Source organism: Bubalus bubalis, chromosome 16, assembly GCF_019923935.1.
Source record: "Bubalus bubalis isolate 160015118507 breed Murrah chromosome 16, NDDB_SH_1, whole genome shotgun sequence".
Classification (NCBI taxonomy): Eukaryota; Metazoa; Chordata; class Mammalia; order Artiodactyla; family Bovidae; genus Bubalus; species Bubalus bubalis.
The window spans coordinates 13,561,263-13,583,782 of NC_059172.1; the positions used below are offsets into that span (position 1 = coordinate 13,561,263).

The 22,520-nt window shown below is 37.6% G+C and overlaps 1 long non-coding RNA gene across 1 annotated transcript in view; it reads left to right on the forward strand.

Annotated features, from left to right (window-relative positions):
- Positions 1-22,520, forward strand: part of LOC123327555 — a 1,360,034-nt gene that overhangs the window by 796,366 nt on the left and 541,148 nt on the right. The window contains exon 4 of the long non-coding RNA XR_006640074.1: positions 7,925-8,010. This is a non-coding gene — a long non-coding RNA (uncharacterized LOC123327555). The remainder of the gene's footprint in view (positions 1-7,924; positions 8,011-22,520) is intronic.

Here is a 22,520-nt window from a genome sequence, read left to right on the forward strand (position 1 = left end):
AAATAATGTAATTGGAAATATGCTTTAAAAACATGTCAGAAGGAAACAGTATAAAAAATGTACAAGACAGTATATCAAACTAGAAAAGGGGAGACTTGGAAGCTAGTTACTGAAAAGTCTAAGTGAGAAATGGTTAAGATCTTATTTAAGAGTCTTAGCAAGGATATAGACAGAAGAAAGAGAAGATTAGAGAAACATTTCTAAAACCAATGGCTCAGCAATGTATGAACCATAGGATTTTTGTCAAATTGCTTAGCTACACTGCATCTCCTTTCTCTTCTGTAAAATAGAGATAATCATATCTATATCAAACTGTTACCAAGAGCTTCAAGTAATAGTCTATCATCACATGCTTATATGTTATATACTGTAAATCTAGGCTCTTTCATGGGAACTTTATTTATACTAGGAATTCACTTCTCACAATAACTCCAGTAACTATCATCATTACCAGTTTTACAAATGGGGAAACTGAGGCACAGTGAGGTGAAGTTAGAAAAAAAAAAGTGATGGTGCTGTGTGGTAATAAAATAGCTTGTATTATGTCTGACACATAGTAGGTGCTTTTTAAATGACTGTAACTAGCCACCTTGATTAATGCCTGTGAGAGCTAAATCTGACTTATTTTTGTACCAAGGTAATTTGGAATGTGCCATGGGCAGAATTGCTGATTTGGATCCTCAAGGATGCAGCTATCCTTGGTGCTGAAGATCTGGTGGCAAATTTCCTATTATTCATGATATTTTCCTTCTACTGAAACAGATATTCTGATGGCTAGATGGTTGACTAAAGGGAATCTAGTTGGAAAATTATTTATAAATTATTTTCTGTGGCATTTTTTTTCTTATAAACATTTGCTGAGGAAGTTTCCATAGGAACAAGACTCTGTAAACTTTCTTCACTTTACTGAATTTCCAGTGAGGACTAAGGGACCAAATTTGTTTACTTTCTTAAGTATTTTCCCCTTTCATAGAGTTAACTTTAAGCTCTGGACTATTACAAGCCCCAAAGTTAGTTACAAGAGTTGCATTCCCAGCTGTTAAAATAGTACCTAAAACAGTCGGCAACAGTTAATTACTGTGTGTTGAATGAATGGATGAGTGAATGAATAAATAAAGACATTTTTTATTTTTCAAGCTATCCACTCTTTACACACAATATGTTGATCTCTAGAGAAAAAATGAATATTTAAGATTAATTACTAACTGGTGTGGATGCTAGGATTTATATTTGTGTAAAAAGATATACAATTTGAATGTGATTCTTAAGAGTCATTTATGACAAACACTGAGGAGATAATTTTTGTGAACACCAAAATCACAGCATCTCTGAATTTCAGAAGTGTCATTATGCCATCTATTTTTAAATTAAGCCTCAATTTCAAAATTCAGATCACAAATAATTGTGAAAAAAACATTAATTTTGAAAATGAATGTGTCAGTCTTACATCATGCTCAATAAATCATGAGAAAATTGTTCTGTGTTCTTCTATTTCATTCATTCTGGTATGTGGACATATATAGCATGTATATAGTTTTAGAAAATATGCTATTTTGAAATTTCTTTCTTTCATGTGATATTATGTCATGAGCATGCTTATATAACATGATGCAATTATAAAATTATCATTTTTATGTCTGGATGATATTTTCTCTACTTTTTCCAATTCTATTGCCATCCAGTCACCTTCAGCAGAGTTGTGGAATTTTGTCAGTTCCCGATTGGGTCTAAAAGTATATATTTGTAAGATACAATCATTATATTATAGCATTTTCAAGTTGGAAAAGAGCTTGAAAGCCATAGAATTAGATAACTCGCTCCATTTTAAGATAAAAACAGAAACTGAGAGGTCTGTGAGAGGCAGAATAGCCTGATGAGATATTGTGAATAGTGGACGGGTTCATCATGAGATGAATGAATGGCCAGGGGAAAGTCCTTCAGCTGTGTTGTTAATATGTAAATCTGAGACCATCACTCACAACCTTTGTGCCTGTTTTCTCAGTTATATTTGGGGGAATGTCGTGTGTATCTGAGCTTCCCCAGTGGCTCATTGGTAAAGAAACTGCCTGCAATGCTGGAGTTGCAGGGAGAGGCAGATTCAATCTGAGTCCGAAAGATCCCCTGGAGAAGGCCATGGCAACACAAGCCAGTATTCTTGCCTGGAGAGTCCCATGGATGGAGGAGTCTCTGGGGTACGATCCATGGAGTCGCAAAGAATCAGACATGACTGAAGCGACTTAGCACGGGTGCACAATTTTATCTAAGATGCCCTACCTGGTACAAACTAATCAAATCATGGTATTTCCAAACTAATCTGTACAACATAGGATCAAAATAAGTCACGTAATGTGCTAACCATAATACCAAACACATCGTGTATGTGCAACATGCTGTGCCTCCTGCTGCGCTTTTATCACAGTGATAATGATTTGAATCAAGTCTCTACTGGATGTGGAATAACCATATTCTAAAATTATTTCTTAGTTTGTTGTCGAGTACAGTGACTTATCTATTGGATTTCTCCACCCTTCTCTTAGAACTTATTTCTGTGACAATTCAGAATCTTTGTGGTGCTCTCACCACAATGATTCTGACCTCAAAGGTCAGAGGGAGATTAAGTTTTTTTTCCTTTCGAATAGCTATTTATCAGAAGGAAACGAACTTTCGGCACTGGAAGAGGACCTGGGCCTGATCATTCATCTTCACTGCCTTCTGCTAATGCACGATTGCTTCTGATAGAACATTCTCAAGTGATTCTTTTTAACTGAATCTGGTAGTGACACTTCCAATTAGATTGATATCTGTCATAACTATTTTATTGGCTCTTGGTAATCACAGAGTGAATTACTGCTATTACTCTCCAACATTACAATGAATCAGTTCACAGAAGCAATTACAAAGAAGAGTGAATTACTGGAGAGACAGAGTAACTAGTCCGTTTCAAGTAACTAGATACTGTAAAATAACCAGATCCTAAAGAATGCTGTCATAATATTGTTATCAGTTACTCTGGTTTTTAACTCATTATTAGGCTTACAGATACTAAATATTTTCAGTTAGGTATAAAAGTGACTGACTGGTTTTTGGGAACTCTGCTGAATTGGCTACAAAAGATATATTTCAAGAATGGAAGCATGATAACTGTAGTTAAAAATACAGCATTATGTACTTGAAAGTTGCCAAGAGAGTAAATTTTTAAAGTTCTCATAACAAGAAAAGCAGCCACAATGTGAAGCTATGGATGTTAGTTAAATTCATTGTGATTTGTGGCAATATGTACATATATCAAATCATGATGTTGTACACTTTAAATGTATATAATGTTTTATGTCAATTGTATGTCAGTGAAACTGGAAAAAAGAATCATTTATTTTGAATTAAAAATAGTTTTGTGTCACAGATATGCCTAGTTAGCATTTCAGTTTCACCAGCTACTAGATGTGGGTCCTTCGGCAAATCATTTAATCTCTACATGCCTATTTTTCCCATTTTTACATGGAGTTATTTACAGCGGCAACCATGCAGCATTATTTGAAAATTAAATAAAATAATACAGGCAATCTCTTAGGGTAGTATGCTGTGTATAGTGAGTGGTCAAAACTGCTAGATATTATGTATACCAGATATATTTTTCTGACTCTATGAATCAGGCAAATATAAATTGCTTATTTTTAGGTGTTAATAATAGTTATTGTGGTAGAAAATGGCCAAATTTAGAGTCAAAAGGTCCAAGTTTTGTACTGAGTTCAGCACAATTTGGCTTTATGAACTAAGTCAAATCTCCAAAAATCACTGAATCTAAGCTGTGTGTATAAAGTGTAATACAATACACAATTGTGTCAGGATTGAGGTGAGCCTCAACTATGTTATATATTCAAGTTGTCATATCTTGTTTCATACCTTTTGATACTCAAATAATATTTGTACTGACTTTCCCATTTTATTTACTCAGCTCCCTTGGGAAAGTGACTGAGAAGATATTGCTATCCTATTTTTATCGCTAAGGATCTGAGACTCAGTTTGAATGAACTTACATTACCAAAACGTGGTAGAAAGGGAACTGGAACCTAGTTTCTCTCATGTCAGAAGAATAAACACCTTAAACAAAATAGATTTAAACCCCTACCATGTGCCAGCCATAATTCTTGGTACTAGAAATACAGCAGTGCCCAAATTGACGAAAATATTCCCCTTTCATGGAGTTCAGTTCAGTCTCTCAGTTGTGTCCGACTCTTTGTGACCCCATGAATCGCAGCATGCCAGGCCTCCCTGTCCATCACCAATTCCCTGAGTTCACCCAAACTCATGTGCATCGAGTCGGTGATGTCATCCAGCCATCTCATCCTCTGTCGTCCCCTTCTCCTCCTGCTCCCAATCCCTCCCAGCATCAGGGTCTTTTCCAATGAGTCAACTCTTCTCTTGAGGTCGCCAAAGTATTGGAGTTTCAGCCTCAGCATCAGTCCTTCCAATGAACACCCAGGACTGGTCTCCTTTAGGATGCACTGGTTGGATCTCCTTGCAGTCCAAGAGACTCGCAAGAGTTTTCTCTAGCACCAGTATCCTTGCCTAATGGGATGAGAGGAATGATTTTTAGAAATTCTATCTGAAAGACATAGTATCCTAGGTGGAATAAGTGCTTTGGAGAAAATTAAGGACAAAATAATGATAGAAGTGTCAGGAACAGGGTATCTTTTAAATAGGGTACCCTGGGAAGCCTTCACTAAGAAAAGGACTGCTGCTGCTGCTGCTAAGTTGCTTCAGTCATGTCTGACTCTGTGTGACCCCATAGACGGCAGCCCACCAGGCTCCCCCGTCCTTGGGATTCTCCAGGCAAGAACACTAGAGTGGGTTGCCATTTCCTTCTCCAATGCATGAAAGTGGAAAGTGAAAGTGAAGTCGCTTAATTCCAGTAAATACTCAGTGGAGGTTTAGAATAGGTTCACCTGGATCTGCCCAAGATATTTCAGGAAGAAGTAACAGAAGAAGCAAAGTCTAGGGGGTGAAATGTGCTGGGATATTTGAGCAACAGCTGGGAGGTCATTGTGGTGGGAGTAGACTAAAGAGGAACAGAAGTGTGATAGATAACAAGTGTGGTTACCAAAGGGGAAAGGGTGGGGAAGGATAAATTAGGAATGTGGGATTAACAGAGGCACGGTTTTATATATAAAACAGATAAACCACAAGGACCAACTTTATAGCACAGGGAACTGTATTCAATATATTATAGTAACTTATAATGGAAAAGAATTTGACAAGGAATATATATATATACACACACTGAATCACTTTCCTGTATACCTGGGAAAGTGGGAAAGTGTTAGTCGCTCAGTCATGTCCAACTCTTTGTGACGCTATGAACTGTAGCCCACCAGTCTCCTCTGTCCATAGAATTCTCCAGGCAAGAATACTGGAATAGGTTGCCATTCCCTTCTTCAGGGGATCTTCCTGACTCAGGGATAGAAATCAGGTCTCTTGTATTGCAGGCAGATTTCTTACTGATTGAGTCACCAGAGAAGCTGTATATCTGAATCAGTGTAAGTCAACTATTCTTCAGTTAAAAAAAGAAACAGGAAGTGAGATCTGAGAGCTAGCATGCTAGCTTGTATAGTGAAGTTGCTTAGTTATGTCCAACTCTTTGCAACCCCATGGGCTGTAGCCTGCCAGGCTCCTCTGTCCATGGGATTTCCATGCAAGAATACTGGAGTGGTTTGCCATTTCCTTCTCCATGGGATCTTCCCGACCTAAGAATCAAATCCGGGTCTCCCACACTGCAGGCAAAATCTTTACCGTCTGAGCCACCAGGGATAACCTAACTTGTATAGGACTTCATTAGTGGGTTGTTTTTTTTTTTTTAATCCCAAGAGATTTGGCCTTTTATTAGAATGAGATGGAAGCTACTGGAAACTTGAGCAAACAAAAGCCACAATCTGATTTATCTTTTGATATAATCAATCTAGCTGCTATTTGGACAATAGGCAAAGGAAGGGAGAGTATAGTAGGTCTCCATTGCAATGAAACTTAACAGAACTTCTAGTGGCTTGGACCACTATGTTAAAAATGGAGATGGAGAAATGGGTCATACTTTAGATATATTCTTGAGACATTTTTGAAGTTAGCACTAATGGAATTTTTTAATATACTTGATATGGAATATAGGAGAAAGAGTAGAGTCATTTTTTTTTTTTTTTTTGGATTGAGAATATGGTAGGATGTAATTACCCTTCTATGAGAAGAAACTGTAGGGAGAGTAAATTGGTAGCAAAAGGAAGGTCAGTAATGCTAATTTGAAGTTGTCTGTGTGTGTCCAACTCTTTGAGACCCCATGTACTGTTGTGCACCAGGCTCCTCTGTCCGTGGAACTCTCCAGCATGCATACTGGAGTGGGTTGTCATTGCCTTCTCCAGGATATCTTCCTGACTTAGGGATCAAACTCAGGTCTCCTGCATTGCAGGCAGATTCTTTACCATCCAAGATACCGGGGAAGCTATTAGAAATCAAACTGGGTCTATCAAATAGACAGTTGCTTGTAAGCACGGCACACAGTCAGAGGTTGGTGCTGAAATGGTAATTTGACAATCCCAGACATAAGGATGATATTTAAAATTAGCCTGGATTTTTAATCTAAGCATGGATTAGATCTAGAAGGGAGTTAGTCTAATAGAAAACAGGAGAAGTTCAAGATGTGAGCCATGGTGCATTGTATTATTACAAATCTGGGGAAGTGAGAAAATTTCAAAGGAGATTAAGAAAGTTGAATCCATTCAAGAAGGAAAACTGGAGAGAATGATGTTTTAGAGGCCAAATTTTTAGAAAGGTGTTTTAATTGACAAGAAGTATCAAATTGGTATAGAATAAGAATTTAACTGGGCTTCCCAGATGGTGCTAGTGGTAAAGAACCTGCCTGCCAATGCAAGAGATGTAGGAGACAAGAGTCCTGAGTTTGATTCCTGGGTCGGGAAGATCCCCTGGAAGAGGTCATGCAACCCACTCCAATATTCTTGCCTGGAGAATCCCATGAACAGAAGAGCCTTGTGGGCTGCAGTCCATAGGTTCACAAAGAGTCAGGCATGACTGAAGTGACTTAGCACGCTTGTGAGACCTTAACTACAGCCTTGCTAATGTGTGCTTTATACCAAGATAGACTAAGGAAAAATTATCCCTTATATTTCAATGTCCATTGTGTGCCCAGGGATGATGGTGATTATAGACAAAAAAAAAAAAAAAAAAAAAAGAGCAACAGCCAAAACATTCACAGATAAAGCATTGTCTCTATCTTTAAAACTCTAAGCCAGGGAGATAGAGTTAGGGACATTCATCCTAAGTCTCGTAGTGAATGATAATCAATAGTCTGTGGGACTCTAGATAGATGAGGTAGAAGTTTATGTGATAGGCAGCTTCAGAGGGTACAAAGGTCATATTTGAGCTGGGTATTGAAGAGTGAGTAAGTTTGTTGGATAGGCAATGGAAATGGGAAAAAGAATAATGACATTTCAGGCAGATAAGATAAAGTGACAAATGCCACAGAGGTATGAAAAAGCAGAGTAAGTTCAGGGATGAGGCATAAACTCATTTGAGTGAAAGAGATTGTGAAGAGTAAAATGTGGGTAAAACAACAGTATATACATTTTTTTTTTTGCCTTTATGGAAAACCTTGCTGAGCAAGTCCAGTAGAAAGGAAAATGTGATAAAGTGAGATATTTATCCAGAACCAAATATTATAATTACTATCATTTTTTAAAAAGCCTTTTATATTCTGGGAAAAGCCTCAAGCACAACATATTGTGTAATGAATATACCCCTGGAAAAATATAAATTGTTCCCTGTAGGTTACTCCATTAGGTAGATTTTAATTTCAAATAATTTTGCTTGGGCTATTTTCTAACTTCCTTAAATGTAATGTATTTTCATTTTATCTCTTTCCTAGAAATGTTTCTCTGTATTGTGAGGCCGCAAGATCACCCAGGGAGAGTGGGGCCAAATAGGATGAAACATCTGACACACTGAATGTATGTGAGTACAATATTAACAGCTTTAAAGAAAAAAAAGGAGGCGGGAAGAAAAGTGTCTTGTATATGATTTAAAGTGCTTTCGAGTATATAGGCTGTTAGTGAATTAGTATGGCTAATTGCTGGATCCTTGGCATAGACAAGCTCTCATTGGTGAGTGTGGGTTTTGTGTGTGTACCTGTGAAAAGGGCTTAATTTCTCCTTGAAGGATATTCATTCCATTTTTTGCCAGGCATTACTGTCTCTCATAACTGTTCTGCTTCTAGTAAAACTTTGAAAGCCTGCTGTCTGACCACAGCTGTGTATATTCCTGTTTCTGCTCCCTGAAGTCTACGTAACCCATTCTTTTTTCTTTTTTTTTCTTTTTTTTTTCTTAATGTGGACAATTTTAAATATTTTTATTGAGTTTGTTACAATGCTGTTTCACTTGTATGTTTTGGTTTTCTGGCCACGAGGCATGTGGGATCTTATCTCCCTGACTAGAGACAGAGCCTGCACCTGCTCCATTGGAAGGCAAAGTCTCAATGACTAGGTCACCAGGGAAGTCCCTCTAACCCATTCTCTATCCTCCTTTTATCTTCCTCTGTCAATCTGGGGCCTCAGACACCACATGGAGTTTTATGTGTCTTTCTGTATCTAAAGTCAACTAATGGGCCAGTTCTCGCCAAACCTCTTGCTCTTTATCAACTTGATCTCCACCATAATTACCCTGCCAGTTGTCAAGGTAGTATTTATTTGTGTAGTTATTATATTGTTGTATGTATCTTTCACCAAATCAAACGCTCCATGAAGACAAGGATCATGCTCGTTTGCTGATATATCATAGATGGTCCACATTTTCAGACTACCTGATCCTACATGGTTCTGAGTGGAATTTGGCCACGTTAATGTTCCAGCCCTTTTACGGGTTTTCAAAATCTCTATTCTTTTTGGGTTTAGATATTCCCCAGATTGTCTCAGTTTCAGATGAAACAGCCTCTTGCTTTTTAGAAAAGATGAAGCTATCTGATATGAACATCATTGAATTTTTCTTCTTTAGACCTTAAAATATCTCTGTTACTATCTATATTTTTTAGTCTATTTCCTGTTTCCCAAAATAGCTTTGTATATATATATTACATTTTAATCCTAACAGTTTCCATTTTTTACGAACTTTGTTAAATCAGCTATTCCTTTCTGTTTTTTATTTCTCCATTTTTCTTATTTCTTCCACACAGGCAAAAAAAAAAAAAAAATCATGCTTTTATGCCCCATATCTGGGAAAAAATTCAACAACCAAAATCAAAACAAACAACCCTCTTTCATCTAACTACCATCTTATTTTTACCCTCACTTAGGAGAAGGCAATGGCACCCCACTCCAGTACTCTTGCCTGGAAAATCCCATGGACAGTGGAGCCTCATGGGGTCACTAGAGTTGGACACGGCTGAGTGACTTCACTTTTGATTTTCACTTTCATGCATTGGAGAAGGAAATGGCAACCCACTCCAGTGTTCTTGCCTGGAGAATCCCAGGGGCAGGGTAGCCTGGTGGGCTGTCGTCTCTGGGGTCACATAGAGTCGGACATGACTGAAGTGACTTAGCAGCAGCAGCAGCAGCCCCCTTTACCCTTCAAAGTCTCTCTAGAGCAGTCAACGTTACTTGCCAATTCATGGTAATTTCAACAAAAGAAGGGGCTATTTTTATTTTTGTAGTACAGTGTATTTCCAGCATGTAGCACAATATCTAAAGTGATAGGGGCTCAATAATTAAATGAGCTAATTTTAGCTACCCTTTCGCTTCCCACTCTCTACCTGAGTGTTAAAATTTTGCTTCAAGCACTGCTTAAATTACTATTACCAAAATAACTAAACAAAATAGCTCCCTTCTGTATTATTCAATTCATGACCACATTTCAAATACTCCTCTCATATCCTATATCTTAATCTATCTCAATTACTGTTAACCGTGTACATGCCTCATCATTTAATCAAAGCCTCAACTTCTAGAGCTCCTGACAATTTAACTTAGCCTTTCCTTATCCCTCACAATTCTTAACAAAGTGTTTCAGTTCAGTTCAGTTCAGTTCAGTTGCTCAGTCATGTCTGACTCTTTGTATGAATCGCAGCACGCCAGGCCTCCCTGTCCATCACCAACTCCCAGAGTTCACTCAGACTCACATCAGTCGAGTCAGTGATGCCATCCAGGCATCTCATCCTCTGTCGTCCCCTTCTCCTGCCCCCAATCCCTCCCAGCATCAGAGTCTTTTCCAATGAGTCAACTCTTCGCATGAGGTGGCCAAAGTATTGGAGTTTCAGCTTCAGCATCAGTCCTTCCAAAGAACACCCAGGACTGATCTCCTTTAGAATGGACTGGTTGGATCTCCTTGCAGTCCAAGGGACTCTCAAGAGTCTTCTCCAACACCACAGTTCCAAAGCATCAATTCTTCAGTGCTCAGCTTTTTTCACAGTCCAACTCTCACATCCATACATGACCAATGGAAAAATCCATAGCTTGTCTAGATGGACCTTTGTTGGCAAAGTAATGTCTCTGCTTTTGAATATGCTATCTAGGTTGGTCATAACTTTCCTTCCAAGGAATAAGTGTCTTTTAATTTCATGGCTGCAATCACCACCTTCAGTGATTTTGAAGCCCCAGAAAATACAGTCTGACAATGTTTCCCCATCTATTTCCCATGAAGTGATGGGACCAGATGCCATGATCTTTGTTTTCTGAATGTTGAGCTTTAAGCCAACTTTTTCACTCTCCTCTTTCACTTTCATCAAGAGGCTTTTGAGTTCCTCTTCACTTTCTGCCATAAGGGTGGTGTCATCTGCATATCTGAGGTTATTGGTTTTTCTCCTGTCAATCTTGATTCGAGATTGTGCTTCTTCCAGCCCAGCATTTCTCATGAGATACTCTACATATAAGTTCAATAAGCAGGGTGACAGTATACAGCCTTGATGTACTCCTTTTCTTGTTTGGAACCAGTCTGTTGTTCCATGTCCAGTTCTAACTGTTGCCTCCTGGCCTGCATACAAGTTTCTCAAGAGGCAGGTCAGGTGGTCTGGTATTCCCATCTCTTTCAGAATTTTCCACAGTTTATTGTGATCCACACAGTCAAAGGCTTTGGCATAGTCAATAAAGCAGAAATAGATGTTTTTTTAGGGACTATCTTGCTTTCTCGATGATCCAGCAGATGTTGGCAATTTGATCTCTGGTTCCTCTGCCTTTTCTAAAACCAGCTTGAACAACTGGAAGTTCACGGTTCATGTATTGCTGAAGCCTGGCTTGGATAATTTTGAGCATTACTTTACTAACATGTGAGAAGAGTGCAATTGTGTGGTAGTTTGAGCATTCTTTGGCATTGCCTTTCTTTGGGATTGGAATGAAAACTGACCTTTTCCAGTCCGGTGGCCACTGCTGAGTTTTCCAAATTTGCTGGCATATTGAGTGCAGCACTTTCACAGCATCATCTTTCAGTATTTGAAATGGCTCAATTGTAATCCCATCACCTCCACTAGCTTTGTTAGTAGTGATGCTTTCTAAGGCCCACTGGACTTCACATTCCAGGATGTCTGGCTCTATGTGAGTGATCACACCATTGTGATTGTCTTGGTCGTGAAGATCTTTTTTGTATAGTTCTTCTGTGTATTCTTGCGACCTCTTCTGAATATCTTCTGCTCTGTAACACAACACAAAGTGTTTACTTGTTCTTAATTACTAGTGAGTTGAATTAATAACTTTGAGTATTAAAAGGTCATCTAATATTGCTCTGACCACATTATATTACCTTTGATGAATAGTTCAATCAATGCTATAATAATTCAATCAATAAAAATGTGAAGACATGATGGGATTGCCTTTTATTAACCATTTAAAATCATTAATGTAATAATTTTAAAAACCCTATGCTGAATGAATCATGATATATGTGGTTTGTATTTATGATCCTTTAATTTCAGTAATTAGAACTATCTAGTTATTGTATGTTATGTGCATATGTGTATACATAGTTATAATGGAATTCTTTGAAATGTACCTATTTCCATATAAGGGACTAGCAGATTTCATTAGTTTTATTATTTTTTTATGTTCTTTTTTTTAATTTCTCTGATAATGAGTGATGTTGAGCATCTTTTCATGTGTTTGTTGGCCATCTGTATGTCTTCTTTGGAGAAATTATGTACATTTTTTTCAAAATTTTCTAACACTAAAACACATTTTACGTGTAAGATAATATGATTTTCAGCATGTTTTTCTTTTATGTGATATGTACAATAGCCCATGATATCTTAATTCTTTAATTTCTGAAATCAGAGTATCAAACATTGGTGATGTTGTGTGTGTATGAATGACAGTCAATTCCTTTTGCATTATTTATTTTTTAATTGAAGGATAGTTGTTTTACAGTGTTTTGCTCTGCTGTACAACAATGTGAATCAGCCACAACTATATATATACACACACATATAACCTCTTCCTCTTGAGTCAACCCCCTCCCACCCGTCTATGCAGTCGCAGAGCTCTGGGCTGGGTTCCCTGTGTCATAGAGCAGCTTTGTATTAGCTATCTATTTTACATAGTGTATATATGTCAATGCTACTTTCACAATCTACCTCTCCTTCCTTCACTGTGTCCACAAGTCTGTTTTCTCTGAATCTCTATTCCCGCCCTACAAATAGGTTCATCAGTGCCACTTTTCTAGATTTCATATATATGCATTAATATGCGACATTTGTTTTTCTCTTTCTGACATCATTCTTTGTGACTAGGTTCATCCACCTCAGTTTAAATGATTCACATTTGTTCCTTTTTAGTATACATGTACCACAACTTCTTTATGCATTCATCTGTCAATGGATGTCTAGGTCGCTTCTATGTCCCGGCTATTTTAAATAACTCTGCCATGAACATTGGGGTACATGTGTCCTTTTGAATTGTGGTTTTCTCACGGTTAATGACAAGTGGTGCGATTGTTGGGTCATTTGGTAGTTTTATTCCTAGTTTTTAAAGAAATCTTCATACTTTTCTCCAGTGTCTTTGACAATGAATTCTGAAAGAAAGATTATACCTTCTCACTTACATGCTGTCTGGAAGTCCTTTATGGTTTAAACTAAGAAAATTGCTACTAAAAAACGCCACAAAATTTAGTGAAATAAAAAGAAACTGGTTATTTTAATTGCTTGAGTTACAGTGTGTTTAAGAAAATATTTGTTCTACAATTCCTTTTTAAACTTTTAAATAATATTTGAAGTCAAGTGTACTTTGAATCAGTTTATAAAGAGAAAAATGTTTACATTGATTCCTTAGGAAAAAATATTTAATGAATGAAGTGTTTTTCCTCCCTATGAGATAATATCATCTGTAAATAATTATATAGTGGCCTGATAGAGATACCAGTCCTCCCAATAATTCAGCAGAAATCAAGTTCTTTGTAGAACACTAAAGTGAACAATAATATGTCAAAGGAAAAAGAAGCCTCTGAGTACTTCCCACTTTCAGGCAAGGACATCATTTAGTTATAATAATATAAATTACAGTTTAATCAATATACCTTTTGCTATTAATCCATTTTTGACTGCCTGCAGATATTTTAATAACATGTTAGGAAAATCACCCATCTAATGAGTCATTTCAAAGAGAAAAGGGCTGGAATTCTTTCATTTTTAATTCAGCAGTTCAGAATTGACATGTATGTTTTGCATTCTTGCTACTCTTGGAAGAATCTAGCATGTCACTGTGGACTCAAGAGATCTTTCTTGGCAACTTAAAAAATCATTTATGGTTATTATTGGTGACACGAATTGATCAGCCATCAGCAGATACATGTTGTATTACTTTGCTAGGGTCTAGGTGTTTGGTAATATATTCTCATAGTCAGGGCCTGTTGTAATACAACTACAAGCTAGGTTATATTTTTACCAAAATTTGCTTATGTTTTTTACTAATTTTTTTTTTATTTTCATGTAGAAAATAACAATGCATACTCATTTAAAAAATATCAGAGAGTACACAGAACATCCTTAAGATCATGAACAGTCATGCTATTCCCTTGCTGAATGTAGCCTTCATTATCATGGATGCACAGATGCATGCAAATCCTATTTCTATGCACATATTACAATTGTGTGTTTATTATAAATATATTTAGTAGGCATGTGTATATTTTGTTTTATAGCTTGTGTGGTATTTATTTACAGGCATCTATCTTGATTTATTTAGCTAATCAGTTCAGTTCAGTAGCTCAGTCACGTCCGACTCTTTGTGACCCCATGAACCACAGCACACCAGGCCTCCCTGTCCATCACCAGTTCTCGGAGTCCACACACACCCATGTCCATTGAGTCGGTGATGCCATCCAACCATCTCATCCTCTGTCATCCCCTTCTACCCAGCCCTAAATCTTTCCCAGCATCAGGGGCTTTTGAAATGAGTCAAATCTTTGCATCAGGTGGGCAAAGTATTGGAGTTTCAGCTTCAGCATCAGTCCTTCCAATGAACACCCAGGACTGATCTCCTTTAAGAAGGACTGGTTGGATCTCCTTGCTGTCCTAGGGACTATCAAGAGTCTTTTCCAACACCATAGTTGAAAAGCATCAATTCTTCAGTGCTCAGCTTTCTTTGTAGTCCAACTCTCACATCCATACATGACCACTGGAAAAATCATAGCCTTGACTAGACGGACCTTTGTTGACAAAGTAATGTCTCTGCTTTTGAATATGCTGTCTAGTTGGTCATAACTTTCCTTCCAAGGAGTAAGCGTCTTTTAATTTCATGGCTGTAATCACCATCTGCAGTGATTTTGGAGCCAAGAAAAAAAAAATCAGCCACTATTTCCCCTGTTTCCCCATCTATTTCCCATGAAGTGATGGGACCAGATGCCATGATCTTCGTTTTCTGAATGTTGAGCTTTAAGCCAACTTTGTCTCTCTCCTCTTTCACCTTCATCAAGAGGCCCTTTTGTTCTTCTTCACATTCTGCCATAAGGGTGGTATCATCTGTATATCTGAGGTGATTGATGTTTCTCCCGGCAATCTGGATTCCAGCTTGTGCTTCTTCCAGCCCAGCGTTTCTCATGAGGTACTCTGCATATAAGTTAAATAAGCAGGGTGACAATATACATCCTTGACGTACTCCTTTTCCTATTTGGAACTAGTCTGTTTTTCCATATCCAGTTCTAACTGTTGCTTCCTGACCTGCATACAGATTTCTCAAGAGGCAGGTCAGGTGGTCTGGTATTCCCATCTCTTTCAGAATTTTCCATAGTTTATTGTGATCCACACAGTCAAAGGCTTTGGCATAATCAATAAAGCAGAAATAGATGTTTTTTAGGGACTATCTTGCTTTCTCGATGATCCAGCAGATGTTGGCAATTTGATCTCTGGTTCCTCTGCCTTTTCTAAAACCAGCTTGAACAACTGGAAGTTCATGGTTCACGTATTGCTGAAGCCTGGCTTGGAGAATTTTGAGCATTACTTTACTAGCATGTGAGATGAGTGCAATTGTGAGGTAGTTTGAGCATTCTTTGGCATTGCCTTTCTTTGGGATTGGAATGAAAACTGACCTTTTCCAGTCCTGTGGCCACTGCTGAGGTTTCCAAATTTGCTGGCATATTGAGTGCAGCACTTTCACAGCATCATCTTTCAGGATTTGGAATAGGTCAACTGGATTTCCATCACCTCCACTAGCTTTGTTCATAGTGATGCTTCCTAAGGCCCACTTGACTTTACATTCCAGGATGTCTGACTCTAGGTGAGTGATCACACCATCATGAATATCTGGGTCTTGAAAATCATTTTTGTATAGTTCTTCTGTGTATTCTTGCCACCTCTTCTTAATATCTTCTGCTTCTGTTAGGTCCCTACCATTTATGTCCTTTATTGAGCCCATCTTTGCATGAAATGTTCCCTTGGTATCTCTAATTTTCTTGAAGAGATATCTAGTCTTTCCATTCTATTTTTTTCCTCTATTTCTTTGCATTGATCTCTGAGGAAGGCTTTCTTATCTCTCCTTGCTATTCTTTGGAACTCTACATTCAGATGCTTATATCTTTCCTTTTGTCCTTTGCTTTTCGCTTCCCTTCTTTTCACAGTATTTGTAAGACCTCCTCTGACAGCCATTTTGCTTTTTTGCATTTCTTTTTCTTGGGGATGGTCTTGCTCCCAGTCTCCTGTACAATGTCACAAACATCCATCCATAGTTCATCAGGCACTCTCTCTATCAGATCTAGTCCCTTAAATCTATTTCTCACTTCCACTGTATAATCATAAGGGATTTGATTTAGGCCACACCTGAACGGTCTAGTGGTTTTCCTCACTTTCTTCAATTTTAGTCTGAATTTGGCAATAAGGAGTTCATGATCTGAGCCACAGTCAGCTCCTGGTCTTGTTTCTGCTGACTGTATAGAGCTTCTCCATCTTTGGCTGCAAAGAATATAATCAATCTGATTTCGGTTTTGACCATCTGGTGATGTCCATTTATAGTCTTCTCTTGTGTTGTTGGAAGAGGGTGTTTGCTATGACCCATGAGTTCTCTTGGCAGAACTTTGTTAGACTTTGCCCTGCTTCATTCTGTACTCCAAGGGCAAATTTGCCTGTTACTCCAGGTGTTTCTTGATTTCCTACTTTTGCATTCCGGTCCCCTATAATGAAAAGGACATCTTTTTTGGTCTTGGATTTCTTTTAGCTAATACTCTAGTGTTAATTGTATATTATATCCAAAGTTTTATTGTCAGGAAAGTGCCAGGATAAACATGCTCATAACTTTTTTTTTTCTTTTTGGCTGCACAGTGCGGCATACAGGATCTTAGTTCCCTGACCAGGGATGAAACCTCTCCTGCTGCAGTGGAAGCACAGAGTCCTAACCACTGGACAATCAAGGAACTTCTCCCTGCTCATAACTTTTTAATTGATAGCCTTCACTATTTTAGTACAATCATTTCCCCAAAATAACATATTGGAGTAGCAATCACACATAATTTGAGGGTTTTGCATCCTTGCTCTGTCTAAAAAGACAGACAATTTAGGAAAGTGATGGAATATTTTCAACAATATTTATTATTTTAATAATATTACCAGTCTGAAGGATGCTGTCTTAGTCCATTGGGGCTTCTGTAGTAAAGTACAATAGACTGGGCGGTTTAAACAGCAAATATTTATTTCTCATTATTCTGGAGGCTATAAATCCAAGACCAAGAGGCTGACAGATTGGGTGTCTGGTGAGCCCCCACTTATTGGTCCAAAGATAGGCTTCTCTCTGTCTTCACATGGCAGAAAGTGAGAGAAAGCTCTCTGGGGTCTCTAATAAGGGTGCTAATCCCATCATGAGGGCTCCAACCTTATGATTTAAGCACCTCTCAAGGTCCACCTCCACATAACATCACATTGGGGATTAGGTTTCAACAAATGAATTTGGGGCAGCATAAACATTCAGTGGTATATGACAATGCTCTTCAGTTATTATTTTGATTTCTTTATTCATCCTTAATAAGCATTAGGATTTTTTCATACATTTATTGTCTCTTTTTTCTTTTATTAATTGTGCACCTATGCCCTCATCTGGATCATGTTTTCTGAAAACAAACCAAGAGGAGACAACATACTGTAGAACATGGGGCTAATAAGGAAGAAGGAAGAAAGCCATTCTCCCCAGTAATCATTACTGCCTGCTGGAAAGTAATCACTTCTCCTGCAGACTTTTGAGGAATTTGGCATTTCTACTGAATGCCAAAGAAAACATGCAATTTAGTGAAACTCCAGTCTGACTGGTTCTTGGCATCTATGGTGATTAAAAGGAAAACAACTTAGGCTTTCACTTCCTTTATAAGCCACCTGTTAGCAGGTGGTATCAGCACTGTTACCTGTAAAGGTTGAGATCTTTCTGCATTAAAGTAAGAATTCAAAAGAAATCAGGAAGATACATTGACTATCTATAGCATTTGAAGTGGTGGACTAAGAATTCACTTATGTTACATTCTTTTGGTCAAGAGATATGCAAGTTTTATTTCAGAATCCACTTTATCCATATTTATTTTCCCAGTTCCTGAGTAATACCTGTCACAAATTAAAAGTTCAAGAAATGCATAATTATATCTGATTTATAGATGATAAAAATCAATGATTAGAGAATCTGATTAACTTTGACAAGAGTCACACAGCTTGAAAGGCATAGTCTCAAAATTCAGCATCAGTTTGTCCAAACCCAAATGCTATACTCTAAGATAATGTTTCTTCTGTTATTTATCATTGTAATGCATAATGGGCTACAAAATGCTGTGGAACAAATAACCGAACCGTCTCATGGTTTAAAAGCAACAATGGCTCTTTGCTCCATAAATCATGTAATAATTGCTTATTAGCCAAGGGCTCTGCTCCTGACTGTTTTCTCTCCAGGAACCTGGTGAAGTAGCAAATCCTCTTGGATCATTTATGGTTACCAAGATGAAGGAATGAAGCACATGTGATATATCTGGTCTTATTTCACTAGTTAAAGCAAGTCACTGAATTTCATGAGTGTCATGAAACTTCATGGAATTTTAAGGATGGGAAGGTGAAATTGGGTGGACTCAAGTTAGTGACAAGGGTACTTATTGACATAAGTGAAAGAGGATGGCTGAAAGAACCAAGTCTGAGAAAGAAATATGAAGATGGTACACAGGAGGGGAGAAAAATCTAAATATTGTGAGAGGCACCTCCCTCTCATTACCAAATACTCAAATAACTGTGATAGTTAATGCTATGTGTCAACCTAACTGGGCCACAATATCTAGATACTTGGTCAGATATTATTCTGGTTGTTTCTCTAAAGGTGACTTTTGGTCGAAAGTAAAGTTTAAATCAGTAGACTTGGAGTAAAACAGATTATTTGCATACTGTGGGTAGGCCTCATTCAACCAGCTGAAAGTCTTAATGGAACAAAGATCAACCTTTTCTGAACAAGAAAAAAAAATGGTGTCCATGGTCTGTCTTTGGACTGGAATTGCAAATATTCCTGACAACAAGGTCTTCATTTAAAAGAGACCTTGAACGGATAGAAGATGATATCCACTGATATCCATCCATTTGAAAGGATAGAAGATGATATCCAATGATATTCAAAGGCATTAGTTCAACATCTAATAGGCAGGGCAATCCTTAGGCAGACAGAGTACCCAGGTGAATATGGAGAAGGGTAAAATTTACATGGTCCAAGAGGATAATAAACACACAAACACATATCTGGTTGGTTCTGTTTCTCTGGAGAACCCTAACTAATACAGACTCTTATTTCCTTGCAGAACAACATTCACTTCCTAAAATAGACAACCCAGAACAGGCATCCAATTAATGTGTTGAACTCAGAGTCGTAGACCATAAAAGAGGCTTGTAGTCTCTTCATCAGTATGGCTATGACCCTGGAGACCTGATTCAAAGGGCAAATCACATGCCCTTTCACAGCTTATAGGTAGTAATCAAACACCAATGGGAATAAACACTTCTGGAAGACTGGATATGTTCTTTGATTAGGTATAATTCCACTCCATTGGAGGAGTTCCTCTGTTCATGAATTTCCATTTACATTCTTTTGGTTTGTCCTTTTGGAATATTCTTGGAGAAGGAAATGGCAACCCACTCCAGCGTTCTTGCCTGGAGAATCCCAGGGACGGGGGAGCCTGGTGGGCTGCCGTCTCTGGGGTCGCACAGAGTCGGACACGACTGAAGCGACTTAGCAGCAGCAGCAGCAGTTTGGAATATTCTACTTTTTCCATTATCATTCTTGGTTGCATTAGAAATGTACCTTGGAAAATATGCTCTCCTAGGAGAAATGAGCAGGTTTTTTCAACCTACTTTTTACCCCCAAGCTCTTTTTAAAATTTCAAGTCTTGGTCTGGAAAACTTAGTTCGCTTCTTACTCATCTGGTAGACTCGGTGTGCTGTTATCTACTCTAGTGGTACTTTTTAAGGTGTATTTCTTAGCTTTTGCTACATTCCTTTGGTTTCCTTCTCCAATTACTTCATTCTCTAGGCTGAATTGTGGGCACTTATTAGGTTTCAGTTGGAGCTTATTAGGTTTCAGTTGGAGAACAACACCCCATGTCTCTAATTTCATAGCTTAAGTGTCTAATTGAAATGAATTACTAGGCAGCTGAATTCTTACTCTAAGACCACCTTAAGCACTTCAGGGCCTTTAACAATAGATGTGCTGGTCTTACTGTTGATTGATCCTATTACAGCCTGTTTTAATGAATTTGGCCCCTAAGATCTTCTTGTTTTCCTTGTTTCATATTTGAAGCTGTAAAGTCCTTGAATTTGTGGGCTGTCTTTATTCTCTTACTAATTTTAAGTGGGTTGATTATTTTCTGAGCTCATCTTTTTTCTTAGTGATTTGCTAAACATAGACAACACAGAGAATTATGTTCTATATTCTAATTTTTCCCTAAAGATACAAGTTCATTGCTGCTGCTGCTAAGTCACTTCAGTCGTGTCCGACTCTGTGAGACCCCATAGACGGAAGCCCACCTGGCTCCCCCGTCCCTGGAATTCTCCAGGCAAGAACACTGGAGTGGGTTGCCATTTCCTTAGTTCTGTGAAATAATTGCCAACTTACAAGAGGTGAGATCTTCACCAAATGTTTTGCTGTTACATAAGAGAAGTTACCATCTTTTTTTGTCTCCTTTAACAATTTTCCACTATTTTTGTCCATTAAGCCAAGGTCACACATTTTACATCTTGATATGATAGCATTCTTCTTTTAGATATCAATGTCTTTATGAGTTTAAATAGACTAGTTTTAGTAAAAACAACTCCCACATATAAGTGGCTTTAAATATCAAAGGCATATATATGCCTTTGTTTTATATGTGTGTATATATATATATATGTGTGTGTGTATATATATATATATCTTCCCAGGTAGCACAGTAGTAAAGAATCCATCTGTGAATGCAAGAGACGTTAAGAGACAAGGGTTTGATCCCTGGTCTGGGAAGATCCCCTGGAGTAGGAAATGGCAACTCATCCCAGTATCTTGCCTGGAAAATTTCATGGAGTGTGGAGCCTTGTGGTCTATGCTCCATGGGGTCTCAGAGTTGGACATAACTAAGTGACTGAGTGTGCACGTATATTTACTACACATTGGAGATCAGCTCTGTTCTGTGTTGGTCTTATTTAGGACTGCTGGCCATGCTTCCAAATTTGCTGAGGGGGGCAAACAGGAACATGAATATTGTATAATGACTATTAAATCCTCCCCTTAAAAGTGACTGTGACTTCTCCTCATGTGTTAATGGACAAAGCAGTACACATGAGTACAATTGTCTTCAATGGGGTAGGAATGTGCAATCCTGAAAAAATATTCCTGAAAGAAAAACTAGAAATACTGAGTGAATAGTACTAATACAACATGCTCATACACATCAATACTTTATTTTTGAGGAAAGTGCCAAACTGTAATCTCCAAGATGGCAATACCTTTTTTTTTTTTTTCATTTGGATCACTGAGTCTTTTTGCTCAATGCATAGAAATATGTAGGTACTCAATAAATATCTGTTTAATTACATGAGTATTACAATGTTTTCTTAATAGTGATAGAAGATGCATGCCATTTCAGATTTGTAGAGTTCACTTCACCCATTTCATCCAATACAGGCTCTGATATATCAGTGCCTTTGCATTGAATTGTAAAATTTATATGACTTTTTCTCTTGGTTCCCTATGTTATGAAAGTGAGTGATGACTAACTTTAGAAGAGTATAAAATTATTAATAAACTGGAGGCCTTTTTAAAAAGCAGAGACAGAAAACAAGCTGGAAGGGGGATTCTGACATTGCAGTATACTTTTGTTGATGAATTACATTGTGTACCAGAAACATATTTAAAATAATCTTGACAAGAGAATTAATGAACTGCCAGGAGCTATCCTAAGGCAACACTGAGTTTAGGAGTTCTGTAGCCAATAGCAACTTTATTCTTCCTCTATTGCAGATATCTTCAAAGGAGTTGTAAATATTGATCACACACCTCTACAAAGATAATAGTTGTGGTTGAAGAAATAGCTTATTCAACATTTGGACTAGCAAGGAGAAAAGTCAGTCATTTTCTGTGGGACAAATATATTCTCATTAAAGAACACATTACACTTTAATTAAAATGATAATTTAAATCTATATTCCAAAAATCTGAAAACATATATAATGTGGTGTTGGGTGTAAAGAGGAAAGAAAGGGGAAAGAGAAGAAAGACATGAGGGGGACAGAGGAACAGAAGAGGTTAATTTATTGTTCTTAAGTGTTGAATTACATATATCTACCTTTTCCCCCAAAACTAAAAATATAATTGTTTGAAATATACAAACTCAGCAGCAAAGTTACTGATACTTAAGATTATTCTCAAACTTTGGATTTGTTTTGCTCAATAAGAAGTTGTGCCATTTGTCTTTAGGAAGCATGAAAAAGTGGGCTTTAGAATGTCCACATAAAATAGCAGAGATTGGATAATTCCAAAAATGCAGTTCTTGCTGAATCTATCAGAGCATTGGTACTAATTTACAAAGAG